Source organism: Pezoporus flaviventris, unplaced genomic scaffold, assembly GCF_033815535.1.
Source record: "Pezoporus flaviventris isolate CSIRO_AGI_PZ_B2104156 unplaced genomic scaffold, CSIRO_AGI_Pfla_v1 ptg000007l, whole genome shotgun sequence".
NCBI classification, from domain to species: Eukaryota; Metazoa; Chordata; class Aves; order Psittaciformes; family Psittacidae; genus Pezoporus; species Pezoporus flaviventris.
The window spans coordinates 51,186,185-51,200,541 of NW_026892555.1; the positions used below are offsets into that span (position 1 = coordinate 51,186,185).

Here is a 14,357-nt window from a genome sequence, read left to right on the forward strand (position 1 = left end):
ACAGCTTAACAACAAGGTAATAAATCCTTTGCTGTAGCAAATTTCACAATTACCATGTAATGATTACAACACAGGAATTCAGGGTATCTTTTCATGGGGTGGCCACAAGCAAATCTGACCTCTCTTTGCTTGTGTCCAGGAGTCATACAGCAATGTTAGCACAGCATTTTGCTCAAGCCATTAGGCAGGTGAAGCACTGCACTACCACAGCTATAGGGCTTCTGGCTCCAGGGGACCCTATGACCAGCCTGCTGACATGGCTGTAGGTGGAAACTTGAAGGCTGGAATTCAAAGTGTTTAGACTAATGCTTCAGGATTGATAAGGAAAAAAAAAAAAAAGGTATGTTTTTTCTCTGAACAGGCCATACTGCTGATTAATAGCTTAGGCTGGGTATTTTCAGGTCTAGGTACATAAAGCAAAGAGGCATGAAGGTATATATACTACATTTTTCTCAAACATTTTGCAGGCTGTAGGGGAAGATTTATCCAACTTACTTGAACCATAGCAGAGTATCTTATTCATTTGTGCAAATCAGATTCTTACCAGAGAGAAGGAGTAGTGCCTGTGATATTCAGTTAGAAAAGCTTACTGACAGTACTATGAAAGTATACATCATCTGAATTCCTGCAGACTCCAGAAAAAGAATCAAGAGTTCAGCAAGGATCCAGAATAAATACATTTAAAAAAGACTTAAAATTTTTATTAGTTTATATTTTTTCCCTAGCTTAGTTAATCCTTGTGGAGAGTAGAGTTTTAATTTTCCTAGAGAAGAAACCCTAAAATATCTTTTATTTCTTAAACAAGATATAGCTCAGTCAGCATCTGAATATCAGAATCTCTTTTCTAATTAAATCTCATCAGCTGGATCAGGAATATAATGATGTTCAGAGGCTGAATTGATCCACAATCAAACACTGTAAATAAGGTTCATAACCTTTTTCAGCTGTCAGCTCAGCCTTTGGTTTCTGAATCATTTCATGGCATTGATCCAGGGCTTCAGTTATGCTGAAAAAGACATTGACCACTGCATAAGCGGGTGGAAAAACATCATTCAGCAGTTAGCTGGGTCTATCTGCTGAAAGTATGTCTCTAATTCTGTGAAGGAGATGGTGTTACTAAGAACAGATTGGTCTCTGAGACTGCCTTGAACCCAGCCAGCTGTAGTTAAATCCTCAAAGGCTGACAAAGTGCATTCCTAATTATATCAGTGCAGTAGACAGCTAGATTAAGTTACCTCCTTTGAGACTATTGGTGATGAGTTTCCATCCCTGGGATAGATTTTATATTTCATCCAAACCAAAGGGAACCTCAGGCTGTGCAACAATAGAAATGAACCAAATGCTGAAAGGATATGTATCTGTAAGGCTACCCTAAAGCCCACCAAGAGTCACATCCCATGAATTCGCTGGACATATCAGTAGCAGTGACATTTGATAGGCAATATTTGGAGACTACAAATAAATTTAATCTTAGTATTGGATTAATCTCTGAAATTAAGTAAAGCAGTTTGCATCAGGTACCAGAAACAGCCAGGAAAATACTAGATAGCGGGAAGAGCTTTTCTGGTATCTTTACAGAAAATGCATATTTATGGCTTTGGCCATCTTTACAGGGTCTTACAACATTCACTGACGTCAATATACTTAACCAACTGGTATAGTTGAAGATAATAAACTAAGTATTTATTTGCCTGTGCTTTTCTGTGTTTTATGTTTAGTTAGGAACTTAATGTCACTTTTCCATCATTTGTGACAACCTGTAAAATGATTAATGCCTTAATATGTGGTTACAGCAAACCAACTTTAGCATCTTCTGAAAATCACTTCAAAGCAATGAGTAGGTCTCAGGGATAAACAATGAACAACACATACTTAAGTATGATAGGAGGAGTGACATATTCTTACAGCAGGGGAGGAAATGTCTTAATCTGCAGTATGAATTTTACCTTTGATAAAAAGAATTTGCTCACTTTGCAAAACTGCTGCTGTGCATTTTATGTTGGGAGACATAAGGTTTGCTTTAGCTAAATTTGCTGCAGCCATTGCCCTTTCTCACATTTAAACCATGCTACCTAAAGCCAGAGAGACAATGCAGTGCTCTGTACATGCTACCTGGAAAATCCTGTTTAGAATTATATGGCGTAATAAGCCGATCAGATAAGTCATGTCTGTAGCAAGGACATGCTTGTTTTAACTGTTGAACTGTGGAGGTTATAGAGAGTTGAATCTCTGGATTACAAATGTAGTTGACATCTCACCACATGTAAGGTCAGATCCAAAACCTCTTGGTGGCAGTAGGCTTTGGCCTTGCCTCTAAAGATCCATATGTCCTTTGGCATGTAGATGCAAGCAACTCTATATCCTTGATATATGTTGCAGTGTTACTTTGTAAGCATTTATCCTATTCACTCCATTCTTTCATTTAAAAACTTAAATTCCTCACAGGGATGAATTAGTTATTGAATTTCTCTGCATTTACATTTCTATTGAATCTATTTTGTGCACTTATTGGACTTTGGTAAAAAAAAAAAAACAAGCAATAAATTTAGCCAAAAGCTACTGAACTGCACAGGAAAGACAATTGAGTGGGGCAATTCTGCAATGGTTGCTCATGATGGAAAAATTTAGCAATTTCAATGGGATATTTTTCCTATCAGATTCCTCATAGTCAGTTTTCTGGACTGCCCTCAGAGAAATATACTTGCGGATGGAAATATTATCACAAGTTAGCACTGGACCCCAAAATCCAAACAAAACAATGAAGCAACACAGACTTTCCTTCCTATTCTGATTGCATCACTGGAACCACTGCCTAATAAATGGATTTTGTTTGAAAAAACTTCCTTCTGTATTTTTTTACAGTGCTGTGTGTCTGCATTCCTGTTCATTTCTATGCTTGTTTAGCTGAAATCACAATACAATGATGCAGATATGCGAACAATTATAAAAAATCAAATTGAGCAATGCTAACAGCTAAAAAATATTCTACATTACAACCTTCATGGGAATTGCTGTGCAGAAAACAAAAGAGCTGGCACAAAATCACGTATGTTTTTTTCCTTCATGTTATTTTGTCATTATGTAACTCCTAAGAAGTTTGCTCACTAGCAGACTTCAAATAACGGTGGACGGGCAGCAAAGCATGCAATGTTTGCGTCTCCGCTCCATGCACAGCTGTCCTCTGGCCAGCAGCTGGAAAGGAGGGGCTACATTTTAAGATATTCTGTAAGTATTAAGTTGTAGGATTTTCTTTCGTCTATCTGTGATATACTGATATTATTACGACTTTCTATGAGGGTTTTTTTTCAGTTTTGCTATGTGTCTTGAAGTTTTTGAGAAGGGCGAAGTATTTTCGCCTTTGCAGTTGATATTTACTTTCTAGGGATGAATTATTGAATTGATTCTAACCACAGGCATCAATTCAAATGAATAGAAGTATATCATTTTTAGGTGCCTAAGATAAGTTTGGCGGAAATTTATGCTATGTTATACATATTTTCAAAACTTACGGTATAACTAAAGATAAAATAAAATAACCCAGTACCAAACCAGAACCCTAACGATCATTAAAAGAATCTAAACATATTCAAGAGAAAACTCAAAATTTAAGGGTAAAGTGGCAATTAGTGAAGGAAATAGGAAGCACATAAAGTAAAAACTAGAACAAACCTAAAATATACTTTTATGACAACCGTGATTTCACATGAATGCCTTCGCTATTGTAGATGAGGTGGCTTTTTTTTTTGTATTTGCCCTGTCATTGACAAAAACTTGACTAATCATTCTCTGAAAATGAGAAATGCTTGACATCATTGGAAGAGATCTTGCTGAGTAGATACAGTCTTTTATTACTAAGTAGTAAAGTGAAAGGTAGATCAAAACCAGGCTGAAAGTAGATGAAAGATCATGCAAAATTCTTTAGCTGAAGCTTGTTCTCAACTTCTACATTGAGTTTTGATGTGGTGCTTTATTTAAATTGCTGATTTAATCATGCACTTGTTGAAATCAAAACTGTTGAAAAGTTCTGTAATCAGATTATGTGGAAAATAAAGTTTGTGACTAGAATATTAAATAGTGATTGTTGAAAAATACTGATTGTTGAAATCAAAATAGTTACTCAGAAGTCTAAACAAGTAACTGAACCACACTGATGTCACTAGGTATTTCAACAAAGAAAGCATAAGAAAATACATGCTCGTACCAGATATGATTAGAGAACTATTTTGAAAGGTCAAGTCTCTACATTTCTTTGATGCAACCACTGAAATGCCTAATTATTTATTACACTGTATTTGAGTTCTGAGTATTATCCTATACAATATGTCAATAGGAAAGTCCTGCTTCCCTGGAAATCACGATAAGAGGGTAGCTTCTTGGTTAGTTGTGACCTTGTGCTATTATCCAATGTTTGCCTAATTAAAAGGAAATTAATTTATTTTTCATGAAGAAACTAATCAGGTAACATTTTGAGTGGAAATTCTTGACTTATACACTTCTGTTGCATGCACCATAGAATTTAGTCTATTCGTAAGCACTTTGAAAACATTTTGATTGATGGGCTGCTTTTGACCCTTATGATAAGATAAATAATGACAGCAAATCTGTGCTTTCTTTGAGTTGCTGTGCTTGTCTAATATTCATTGGGCACAATGTTTGCTGGATCTGGTTCTCACATTATTATTCATACTCTGTTTCATGTAGAAATGTTCCATATCAAATTGTTGAATTGTACTTCTGTCACAGATGGACCCTTGGGGGAATTAATTGTGCTTTTGAATTGCTCAGGAAGGACAGACTCAGGTGTCTCCTATGCTTAACTGTGGGATGTGCTTGGGGGGTTTCTCATGATCCATTTCCCACCCCAGATCATTGTCTCAGAATGTTACAGTGAGGCCAGAAAGCTTTCCTTATCAGTTTTCTCTGCCTATGGCCAACATCTGTACAGAAAGTGTAGGAAAACCAAACAAAATAGCTGCCCAAGGAGGCATGTATCTCCTGGAGCTATGACAAGTGCATCTATGTCAGTATTTTCTGGAGAAAACTTTAGAGAAATAGTCAGGTCACATATATAAAATTGTTTAGTTTCAATTTGTTCCTTGTTTGGTCAAAATTTATTGTTAAATTCCCACCAAGACCGTAGGCATTGTCTCCAAACTACTTTGATTCCCTTCTAGTCTATTAGGTCTCAGAAACACAGGCAAATTGTGGTGACTTAACAAGCCACCACTTACACTGTGAACTTTGTAACTGTGCAGGGACCTTCTGTTAGCATGAGGCAAATAAAAAGTAACTAGGCTTTCATCACTTTTACGACAGAATATCTCTGAATTATGGTGTGGACCAAACATTCCCATGATCGTTGGTATATCTCAGTTGCCAACCAGGAACTTTTCCAGCAGTGGCAATAATATTATTTGTGTTAATTCTTAAAATTGTATGTATCTATCTGAAACTCTTCCTCCCAGACAAAAAGAGCTCCATATCTACACATAAGAAAGAAATTTCATTAGATGATATATAGATATGAGAAAAAGGGACATTAGTGCTTCCTCCACTGCCAACTTCTGGGAGAGGAAAAAGCATTTTTTAAATCCATGTATCTCAAAAGTTCTGGGCTACAGTGGTCAACTGTCAACTTCATAAACAAGACCACAATTTCAGGCATCCTCACTAAAATGATTATTGAGTGAAGCTTGATCTGTATCAGCCATTTCATTGCCATTTTTATTCATTGGCGCATCATCCACAGCACAAATAACTTCAAGAAAGAAAGCTCTTTGAGAACATGTGCTAAGTTAATCTAAACTTTTTTTCAATAGCCAGGAGAAGATTAATGCAGTCATGAAAACAAAGGCCTAGTGCTTCTGTCAGCTTCTTTTCCAGTTGCTTGAATGCTAAAATAATCACAGAAATTTCCTCTTAATTCTCACTGCACAACCCACACGCATGCACAGCTGCAGCACAAGTGACGGCTGCAGCCTGCAGAGGAGAAATCATAGAATCATAGAGTAGTTAGGGTTGGAAAGGACCTTAAGATGATCTAGTTCCAACCCCCCTGCCATGGGCAGGGACATCTCACACTAAACCATGTCACCCAAGGCTCTGTCCAACCTGGCCTTAAACATCGCCAGGGATGGAGCATTCACAACTTCCTTGGACAACCTGTTCCAGTGCCTCACCACCCTCACAGTAAAGAACTTCTTCCTTATGTCCAATCTAAACTTCCCCTAACCTGCCTGGCAGCTTGCTGCTTTGCTGTAATTCAGACTCAGAGACTGATACTTGAGCCTAGACTGCTCTGTCTTGAGATTCACCAGTGCCAGTAGCTCAGAGGCAGAGCCACGTGTCCCACTATGTCTCACCATGTCCTCTCTGAAGGAAAGCGGCTCCAGCTAGGACAGCTTCCAGCCAGGCAGCAGTCGGTTTCGAAAACATCCATGTAAAAGCTGGTGTCTGCACAAATCACAGACCTGAGGAAGTTCTGGAGATAGCTGTCACTGTGCTGGAAAGGAAGAAGTGGAAAGCCAGGAGCTTGTTTAAAAAAACAGAGCAGCAACTAGGGCTCTATTTTCTTCCTGCTGCTTTCTGTCAGGTGACCTAAGTGTATATATGAGCCCTGCATTGCAGTAGTCTCACTTCAGCTCAGTTGGAACCCAGTTTATGAACAGGCAGGGAGCTGTCTCCCATTGTACCTACTCAGCCATCCTACCTGCTCCCATTGCCATCCCAAAAGAAAGCAGAAGGCATTGGAATAACCTCTGACATAGGCACCAACACTCTCAAATGCAATGGCACAGTTGCCATACATGTTTGGGGAGCTCATTAGAGGACAGAGCCAGTGTTTTCCTTCCTTCAGCAGTTCCAAACTCCTGATGATCCTCATCCAAGCACAGCTTATAGAAGTTAAAAACAAGCAGCAGTTTTCTCAGCTCTTGCTTTAATTCCTTGTGTTTGAAAAGGTGATAAAGGGGCAATTTAAGTACATTGCACCCCTATCTCAGTGCACATATGGATTGTTTTATAGAAAAGACAAAGTGAGAAAGGAGGAAATAAGAGACAGGGGTTAAAATGCAAAGCAGAGAGCTTCTTAATATGGGAAAGCTAACATAATGCCATCTGGTTTCTGTCTGGTCCCTATTTGGAGCTTGATCCTGCTGGGTATTTAGTGCTCAGGCTGTTCCCTATGGCACTCTCCAGAGTACGCTTAACGTTGTTTTACTGGGTCGCGGCCAATGTGCTGAGCACCTCAAAGGAATCAGCCCTTGCTTAACTTTTCTGGTTTGTAGAAAAAAACCTTTCCAGCTCTGAGCTCTGGCACTTCTGACTGAGGTTTTTCCTTCCTTAACCCACTCCAAACCCCATATTTTTCCTTTTTTATTCTGAATAGTCAGTGCCAAGCAACATTAAGCCACCAGCTGGCCACTGTGGAAACTCTAGTATAGAACACGAGCCTCTGAGGAAACTCCAGGGCACAATATTTTAGCCTTAGCTGAGTTTCTGCCTGGACTTACTCAAGACTTTTGCCCAACCTTTTAAAAAGAAAAAAAAAAAATCTGTACAGCAGAACGGAGAGTGTGCAATATATCTTTGGGCATTGTCAGCATATATTCCAAAGGGATAATGGGCTATTAAATCAAATCAAAGAAATCCCTAGAAAACCAGGAGTCTCGGGGTGCCTGACAGCATGCACTGCATGAAACGCTTCGAGTCGATAACTCTAAACGCAGCTGTCACCATGATGTGCACCTTCCACTCACTCAACTTCCATCTCTTTCCAATTACAGTAAATCTTTGTGAAGAGTTGCTGTGAATTACAATTTCTAAGCCAATTCTCAAATTTTATAGCCAGATCTGTAACCAATCTGAAGACTATTAATGAGAAAGGGATTACGAAGCAAGCAGAGATACTTTCTGCCGTCATGGCAAATCTGCTCGAAGTTTTAGTTTCAGAGTCAGGCTGCCTAATTCCCCTATCAGCTGATCATTACCCAGTCTTGTAAAAATCCCTGAGGTGTGCACATTCACCAGGATATGGTCTCTCTGTGCTCCGTGCCCATTTGTGCATCCACACATGTATGTGTGTGTGTGCAGTGTTCTAATCACCTGTAGCGCATCTGCCGTGGAGCTGAAGTGCAGATACCCAGCATTTTAGCCGTATGGAAAGCAACACTCCACAGGAACACCGCCCCTTACCTTCCTCTTGCCCATTCTCCACTTCCCCACCAATAAAATTTTACCAGCATTGCAAACCTCCAGCCATCTTCAGAGAACTACTGTATTCTCTAAACAGCCTGCAAGAAAGAAAAACAAAAATAAAGAAAATATTTACCTCTTTTCCTCAGTTATAAAATCATCCTAGGGCCTGAAAGAGATGAAGTATATTCTTGGATCACTGATTACATTAAAGCTTTGTATGTCCAAACATATGTCCATGCCCTCTGAGGCTAGAAATAATTCTTTACTGGGCCAGAGTGCTATGTCTCACAGGACCCAAGATGGCAGCTTTAAAATTGACATGTAATTGAATATGGGAACAACTCTGCCTTTTTGTTATTATTGCTATGCTTTTCTTATGTCGTTAACTTTTGAGTTTATGTAGTGAAAAAGAAGCAATTCCATCTCTGAAATGTAAATCAGCATTTTCTGCCTGAACTGCAATCAGGACATGGACAAGGAGCACAGCGCACTGTATGGGCAGAGGTGGGCTGCAGGCTCTTGAGGGTAAACAGCACTTTTCAACATAACTGGTATAAAGCACAGCCCCCACAAGGCTTTTGGTTCTGATGTACACCTCCAATGCAGAATAAAAATAATAATATTAATAATAGTAATACTAATAATAGTAATGCAGACTGAAATTTCATGAGTCCTGTAAACAGGCCTCGATGTACACAGGAATTGGGCCAGGATACTGGATGCAGTGCTGCAGCTCTACCAGGATATAGCCCCATGGGATTTTCTGGCAGGTCTCTGGCACTCAAACCCCCAACACAATGCTGGTGAGTCAGGGAGTAAAGGGCATCTTCTTCAGATATCACTGCCTCCCCTTTAAAACATATGTTTTTTCCCATCTGCCACAACACACCACTAAGTTAATAACTTATGTCCTATGAGACATAAGTTGCCCTCTCAGTTCATAGGAACCTGCAGAAAAGCAGGAACTGGGGCCATGTGAAACACTATCCATAAGAGAACCCAAAGAGCACTGCCTGCAGTTGTGACATCTGGCAAAGGAGGCTGCTACTGCAGTTTTGACAGTGTGGCCATGAACACCTTTTTTGAAACACCATCTCTTATCAAATATCTTGCATTTTCTTTCCCTCTGATCCAGCACTTTCTATTAGTCGTAATCAGCCTTTTTCATGTCTTGCCAATGTCAGAAAATCCTTGCTGGTGAAAACACTGGCACTGGGGTCAGTACCAGTTTTTACAGGAACAGCAAGAGAGCTGAAGCACTTCAATGCAAGAGAGAGTGTTGCAAGAGGAAATAACTGTCAGATAATCATCTCACAGGAGTGTATGAAACCTGTGACATTGTCACATGGCTGGTGTCCTCAGTCTTTCCAGCTGGATCTGTGCAAGTGTGAGAGGTACTGAGAAAGAAAAGCTGGAAATGGCAGGTGATGGGTGTCTCTGAAGAAGTGATTTTCTGTCTGTCATCATTCATGAAAACCATAGGTCTAGGTAGATCTTGTTAGGACAGTGCTGTTGAAGCTAGAGATTTCTAAATATTGATAAAAGCCTTGATCTTGAAATCAAGCAGGAACCACATTCAGGCTTGTGAAGGCGTCTGCATTTGAAAAGGAGTATGCCTGTTTCCCAATCAGGTCAAAGAGCCTCTGGGGCCTGAGTCTCCACTACCTTGCAACCGCTGCATCCATTCAGACCTGCACGTATAAAGGCAAAAGACCACTTCCAGCAGTGCTAGTGAACTTGGTTCCTCAGGTGGCACAGGCATGATTTTGGCCATGCTGGGTGTGCCAAGGGCTGAACATGCTAGGCTTTAGGTCTCTGCACTGAAGCCAGGAGAAGGGTAACTGTGGTCTCAGCCACTGTCAGTCTCTTAATGCCATTTGTGGTGATCATAAACAGTAGTATTGCGTTTACTTCTGAGTGGGGTTGATGCTCTTCCTTCTTCTTTATCTCATGCTAGTATTTTCGAATTTCTCATGTTTTATTTTTTATGTTGAAATGTCTGTGATGGTTCACGGTGGAGTGGTTAAAAGGGATTCCTTCTTTTAAACTTGTTAATAAAATTTTCTTTTCTCCTACCCTCTTTTCTGCTGCACTGTACAAGACAAGCATCCCAAATTCCACCTGACTGCCAAACCCAGTTCTGCTTTCATGTCCAATAATTAATAAAATTTTAGACTAACCTAATATTTATGTTATACACGGTAATCAGATATGTCTTTGGCTTACGTATGTTTATGTTTAAAGGAATGAACTTTGGAGATTCAACATTTGTAATTGATTGAGCATATGCAGAGCCATAATTATGTAAAGAAAGTAAAAACTTCTTTTTTTCCTTTGTCTATTTGTGTCCAGCAGAACTTTCAGATGCAATGCCTTTTTAGTTAGGGATTTTTTTAAAGTATTTTACTGGAACGCATTCCATGATTTACAGTCCCCCTCAAGTAATATTGCTGATTAAATTAACATTACCTAATGGGTGAAGCTAGTAAGATATTTTGTTCAAATTAAATCCTCACCTTTAAGGAGAAGTGAACTGGTCGATAGACATTAGAAACTCAACATAAAAATCATCCTAGTTCTTAAAATAAAGGTTACTGGCCAAATATGAGTTTGGCAGTTACAGTTACTTTTAAAGTCACATTAGTGAAGAGCATCTGTTGACATAAAAATATCTCTGATACAGTGGTTTAGCTGTAGCTGGTTTAGGAGTGCTGCGTTAACATCCAAGGGAGGAGGGGGAATGAATGTCTTTCACTTGGCAATCAGTAAGCCAGGGATTTTACCCACTGCTTGGCTTTGTTTGGGTTTAGACAAAGTTCCTCTGTTTTTGCTCAAGCTGCAGTAATCCTTCAGCCCTTGATGTCGTGCATTCTGGGTTTTCTATATCTTTATGATAATCTTTGAACCCTCAACCCACATCATAGGTTATGAATATTCTTGTTTTGGATAAGAGAGGCAAGCAATCATTTTAAACTGCAGAAACCATACCCCTAACATTTCCCCGTGTGTCAAAGACATGCAGCAGCATCAGGGAGAAGAAGCAGTGGAAAGACCAGTTTGGAAAGGTGGTTTGGGCTGACAAAAAGCAGAATGGGGAAGGATCACTGAAAAAGATTACTTCTAAGGGTCAGAAATTCACTATTCTTGAAGGGTGGGTGATTCAAGCTCTTCAGGGCCACACCTGATTCAGGGTGTGAGAGTGGTCAGGATGTTGCTGAAGAGGAGCAAAGGCCAGAAATTGGAGCTGACAAATGTAGGAAACCATAATGTTACAGGCTATCAGCTCAGGTTCTTTTTTCCAAGTGAAAATGCATTGAAATTCAGAAATACTAGAAAGTAATTATTTTCTTCATCTTCTTGGCAGATGACTGACAGAGTTTGTTATTCATGTCCTCCTCACTCAGTGACTCTTCCGCCAGGCTGTTTTCTTTTTCATCTTAGCCTTCATGGTTTAGCTTTGAAAAACGATGGCTCTAACAGACAGTAAGTGTCTTCCCCATGGAACTGTACTTTAAATCCTTGGGATTAGGATAACTAATTTCTCGTAGTTTCTCTATGATATAGTTTAGTGCAAGAACAGAGGCTTTTGTTTGAGGTACCTATTAAGAGAATATTGCCAAAAGTCATGAGATGACTGCAAATTAAGGTGAGAAATACTCTTTCTCCAAAGATCAAAGAACCGCCAGAGAAAAACCTCTGTGTTTGTGGATTCAGCACAAAAATTGGCTCCCCAGTCAGACAGCTCCACATACAGCTTCCAGTGTACATATAGCCCTGGTTTGCAGTTATTGCTGCAAACGGGAACTGGAAAACAAGCTCAGTGCCTTCCTGATTAATTTACCAGTGGAGGAGGTTGTTTTCCACCAGGCAAGTTCATTTGTCAAGGTGACCTTCGCAGCCAGCACTGAGCGTTACTGCAGATAAAGAATGCCGCCTCAGCATATTTGTGAAACCCAGCTCAGCAGCGGGCCGCAGGCCTCCTGCAAGGCACAGGGGGGTTGCAAAACAAACCCCTTCCTACAGGCACTATGAGGAGAGGTTCTCCATTCCACAGTTCTCCTGTGTCGGCACTGGACATTTTGCAATCCTTCTTTTGTCATGCTCTGTAAACCCTCTTCCCTGCCTGACTGGTTTTATGTCTAAGTGGTCTTGAGGTTAAGTAGCTGCTTTTGAAAAATCCCTATTCTGTAAATTAATGGTCTCCTAGGCAGAGCTAAGACCACAATTAAATCTTAATCAATCATGGATGTAGGTAGGAAATTTCACAGATGCCCTGCCAAAACCCAGGCAGAAGAAACAGAGCTTCAGGGATCTTCTAAGAGAAGGTTTAATCTTTCATGTCATTGGAGGAGCTGATGTCAAGTCCATACTGCTCAGCCACAAACAACTATTTTCTTCCTATCTACATTGTTGTTTTCAAATACATCACTTATTAAGTTTTAGGGTATTGTATTTTTCTACCATGAAAACCAAGCCAAATTTGGTGCATGTGTGCTATAGGTATCCCAGTGTTAATGTAAAATCCAGCTTGGAGAAGGGCATCCAAGTTTTGTTCACTAACAGCTGGAATAGATCAATATATAGAGTCCCTGGAAATAGCAGTTATATTTCAGAAGAAACCACCATATGATTATGATCATGCCAATTTAATTTCTGTGGAATAATTAATCCAACGATAATTCTTCCAGTTCCTGTCTTGTAGTTTTATTTTCATGCTTGCCATATGACATCAGTTGGACAAGTCCTCAAAGCTATTCCCCAGCAGCAGTGACCTATTAAAACAGGCAACTGTATTTAAAAGTGGGAGCAAAACAAAACAAAAAAAAGGGATGTCTCTTTTTCAGGGAAAAAAAACATAAAAGTTTGGGTTCATCAGAAAAATCAACAGAGCAATTTTTTGATCCAAGAAAAAAAATACGCAAAAAGTCAGAAAAAGCTGAAACATTTCATTGCAACATCTTCTAAATGAACTGGTTTGTTTCTAATTTATGTGGATGTAATTTTCAAGAGAAAAGTAAACCAAATCTCTGACATCAAACTGTTTATTGTTCTGCACTTCTATAGGAGAAGAAAATGGCTTTGTTTCAGATTAAATGAAGATTTTGTTCAAATACTTGTTTGGCCAAAGCCCTGAAAAATCAGTAACTTACACAGCTAATTATTTATGACCAGTTCTTACATCCAGATGCTGTGAAAACCTTAAACATCTGTCTTATTGTAAGGAATCTATGTATTTCTGTAGTCATAAAATGGAGTCAACAGCAGGACTATCTTATGTCTCAGCATTTAACTTTAGAAAAAACATAGCATGAAAACGTGTCAGTATCTATCAGTTGTATGATGTTCAGTATATTTGCTGAAATATTTCATCATTATGTGCCATATGTGGAATTCAGAGCTACTTTCGTACAAAACATGAAACAGAATACTCAAATATGAATAAAGATGCCAGTGCAGGCAGAGCTATGTGTCATGCAAACCTTTGCTGGCTTCTATAGGACACCTGTGTATACGAGTTCACCGCTGTTCATTTTTCATAGGACAGCTGTGATTAGGGCTCACAGTTATGCTGGTGAGGGCAAAAAATATGTTTAAATGCATGTGCATATTTTATGGCAAGACTTTTAACTGAAAGGTTTGTTTAAAATGTAGGAAAAAAAATATTTCGGAGGTAAAATATGTTAAGCGCAAGGACACTTCAGACAGAAGGTCACAGTTCCTTTAATTTTAAGTGTACCTGATGCCCAGTGAGCACCTATCCACTTCCAGCATTTAACAGTTCTTTGGTGAGTCCCTCACTGTCTCGTCCTTGTATGGACAGAAGCGGGGACACCTCATCCATAAGTGAGCTGAATTGCTCTTTGGAGGTATAATCAGGAGTCCATGGTAATCAGGGTCATAACGCACACATTCCAGTTCAGCATCTCATGTTAGACAAAAGGATTGAGTTCTTACTGAAACACAGGGAGTGTTTTAATTGCTGACAGCAGCTAGAGGGAAGATACGCTTATTGTGAACTGCTGCAAGTAAGCTGACCTCCGTTTCCTCCCCTCCCTCCCTGACAGTGTTTTTCTATACCTTACAGGCAGCAAGCTGCAAGGGACTTGGGTTGCAAATGGGAACCTACCTTCACATTTCCCAAATGCGACAAAATCTCACCT

General features: G+C 39.5%; 1 protein-coding gene across 3 annotated transcripts in view; it reads left to right on the forward strand.

Annotated features, from left to right (window-relative positions):
• ARHGAP28 (Rho GTPase activating protein 28) overlaps positions 1-14,357 on the forward strand; it is a 73,316-nt gene that overhangs the window by 10,016 nt on the left and 48,943 nt on the right. Inside the window, exon 1 of one of the 3 annotated variants that reach the window (XM_061448766.1) lies at positions 3,084-3,225. The exons of the other annotated variants lie outside the window; for them this stretch is intronic. The gene's annotated coding sequence lies outside the window, so the exon portion shown is untranslated. Of the gene's footprint in view, positions 1-3,083; positions 3,226-14,357 lie in introns of those variants that run through there. 3 annotated transcript variants of the gene reach the window in all.